The sequence below is a fragment of the Citrus clementina genome, unplaced genomic scaffold, assembly GCF_000493195.1.
Source record: "Citrus clementina cultivar Clemenules unplaced genomic scaffold, Citrus_clementina_v1.0 scaffold_2, whole genome shotgun sequence".
Lineage (NCBI taxonomy): Eukaryota > Viridiplantae > Streptophyta > Magnoliopsida > Sapindales > Rutaceae > Citrus > Citrus x clementina.
Genome location: NW_006262688.1, coordinates 17,882,897 through 17,886,174, shown reverse-complemented (window position 1 = coordinate 17,886,174; position 3,278 = coordinate 17,882,897). Strand labels below are relative to the sequence as shown.

Here is a 3,278-nt window from a genome sequence, read left to right as displayed (position 1 = left end):
GTCATTATTACCTAATCTTGAACCTATAGACCTTGAACTAGAAAAAACACTTCGCACACAAAAGCACATTAAAAATAAATTTGAAATGGATTTGCAACCACAGGAGAGGCCATTTAAGGACTATTTTAGTCCCTTAGCTAATTTGAGCACATCATGCATAAGATACCCAAATGTAGCTGCTAGGAGCTTTGAACTAAAACCTAGTGTGCTAAATTGTCTCCCCACATTTTATGGCCTAGAAAATGAGGACCCATATAATCATTTGAATGATTTTCATGCCATTTGTCAAACATTTAAATATGAGAATTTTTCAGATGATGATGTTAAACTCAGATTATTCCCATTTTCTTTAAAAGATAGAGCTCGTTCATGGTTAAATACTTTACCTGCTAATAGCATCACATCATGGGAACAAATGGTTACAAAATTTTTGAATAAATATTTCCCAGTGCATAAAACCAATGCTATTCGCAGGGAAATCTCGGAGTTTACCCAGAGAGAGGACGAGCAATTTTTCGAAACATGGGAGCGATTCAATGGGCTACTCTTGAAGTGTCCACATCATGGGTACGAAAAATGGCACCAATGCCAATACTTTTTGGAGGGATTATTGCCGAATGTGCAAGAATGGCTAATGGCAACAAGTGGAGGAGAGCTAATGTCAAAAAGTGCATCAGAGATTTGGGAATTCTTCCAGCGACAAGCAGATAATTCCCAACAACGGAGTCGATCACTCAGGAATACTAGAAGAATTAAAGGAGTGAATGAGGTTTAAATTGGCGAATCAACTTCAGGAATCAAAGAAGTCAAGGAGATGGTTGAAGGTCTTGCTCGACAAATAGTATTGTTATCAACTGGGAAATCAACAGAACCACATGACCATGACTCATACTCAGATCAAGCCAATGCCATAGGTGTAATGAGAAAGCCATCAAATTACAACCCATACTCCAACACATATAACCCTGGATGGAGAGACCACCCCAATTTTTCATGGTCTCAAGGATTCCAACAGAATGGACCAGCAGCTCCAGCTCCACCAATGCAACCAATTCCACAAAATCCTCAAGCCTCTCAGCCACCATTTAGACCATACAATCAGAACCAGAACCACTCTCAAACTAGACCATGGGAGGATGGATTCCAGAATTTCAGGAATGTTACTCACTCCACGATTGAGCAACAGAACCGCACCATTGATGGACTACGAAATGAGTTGAGAGCAGGCTTCAACTCACAAGCTCAATCAGTTTCAAGCCTCGAGAAGATGGTGGGACAACTTGCTTCTTCAGTTCAGACCTTGGCAATAACCGTTGAGAAAGGTAAGTTTCCAAGTCAACCAGTGCCTAACCCTAAAGGAGTGCATGAAGCAAGTACCAGTTCACCACAGCAGCATGGAGAAGTCAAAGCAGTAATGACCTTGCGAAAAGGAAAGGAAGTCGACAACAAAGTGGAGATGCCGGTGACAAAAGAAAATCAAATTGTACCTGTGAATGTTGATGACTCATCACCGGAGGAGAAAGAAGAAACCAACCCACAAGAATATGTTCCCAAGGCTCCATTTCCTCAGAGGTTAGCTAAAGGAAAAAAGGGAAAATCCACAGGTGAGATTCTTGAAATCTTCAAACAGGTAAGTGTTAATATCCCTTTACTTGATGCTATTAAGCAAGTTCCATCTTATGCCAAGTTTCTTAAAGACCTTTGTACTAAAAAGAGAAACATGCATGTTCAAAAAAAGGCATTTTTAACAGAAAACGTTAGTTCTATCCTCCAACATAAAATTCCTCTAAAATGCAAAGACCCAGGCTCCCCCACTATCTCATGTAGCATAGGGAACCACACAATTGAGAATGCTTTGTTGGATTTAGGAGCTAGTGTAAATTTGTTGCCTTATTCTGTATTTGTAAAACTTGGACTTGGAGAATTACACCCAACTCCAGTGGTGTTACAGCTTGCAGATCGGTCCACAAAAATACCTCGTGGTATTGTGGAGGACGTGCTTATTCAGATAGACAAGTTTTATTTTCCTGTTGATTTTATTGTAATTGACACTCAACCAATACAGGATTCAAGGAAGCACATCCCCATTATTCTAGGCCGACCTTTCTTGGCAACTGCGGATGCTCACATTCAATGCAGGACTGGAAATATGCAGTTGTCCTTTGGCAACATGACTATGGAACTGAACATCTTCAACATTGCCAAACAACCTCACAGTGCAGATGATGGAATTGTTGATGTGGATTTAATTGAAGCATTAGTTGATGATACTTTTGTTTCAAACCTTAGTGATGATCCTTTACAAACATGTTTAACTCACTTTGGTTTTGATTTTGATATTGACAGATCAGTTGATGAGGTCAACGCCCTGCTTGACTCAGCACCATCTATGGACACTAATAAATGGAAGTCAAAAGTTGAACAACTAGCACCATCAGAGAAGAAACTCATCCCATCATCAGAATCACCACCGAAACTCGAGCTCAAACCATTACCCAACACATTGGAATATGCATTTTTGGGAGAAGAAAGTACTCTACCGGTAATCATCTCAGCATCCCTCAATGACGAATAAAAAGGTAAGTTGTTGGATGTTTTGAAAGAGCACAAAGGGGCATTAAGATGGACCATAGCAGACATTAAAGGTATAAACCCAGTAGACTGCATGCATTACATTCACCTTGATGAAAATGCTAAAACTACTAGGGAGATGCAACGTCGGTTAAATCCTAACATGAAAGAAGTTGTTAGAACTGAAGTCCTTAAGCTATTAGATGCAGGTATCATTTATCCAATTTCTGATAGTTCATGGGTCAGTCCTGTGCAAGTTGTCCCCAAAAAGTCAGGAGTCACAGTGGTTACCAATGCTGATAATGAATTGATACCCACTAGAGTAACTACAGGATGGCGTGTTTGCATTGATTATAGAAAGTTGAATTCTGTCACACGTAAAGACCATTTTCCTTTACCATTTATCGATCAAATGCTTGATAGATTAGCAGGCCATGAATTTTATTGCTTTCTAGATGGCTACTCAGGATATAATCAGATTCCCATAGCACCAAAAGATCAAGAGAAAACTACTTTCACTTGCCCTTTTGGCACATTTGCATATAGGAGAATGTCATTTGGATTATGTAATGCACCTGCTACATTTCAACGATGCATGTTAAGCATTTTTTCTGATATGGTTGAACGATTCCTTGAAGTCTTTATGGATGACTTTTCTGTCTTTGGTGATTCGTTTGATCAATGTTTACATCATCTAACACTAGTTT

At 39.4% G+C, this 3,278-nt stretch overlaps 1 non-coding gene across 1 annotated transcript; it reads right to left on the bottom strand.

Moving 5' to 3' along the window:
* Positions 1 to 466: 466 nt before the first annotated feature.
* Positions 467 to 570, bottom strand: LOC112101313. Its single transcript, XR_002907439.1, has one exon. It is a non-coding gene; the product is annotated as a small nucleolar RNA R71 (small nucleolar RNA).
* Positions 571 to 3,278: the final 2,708 nt, after the last annotated feature.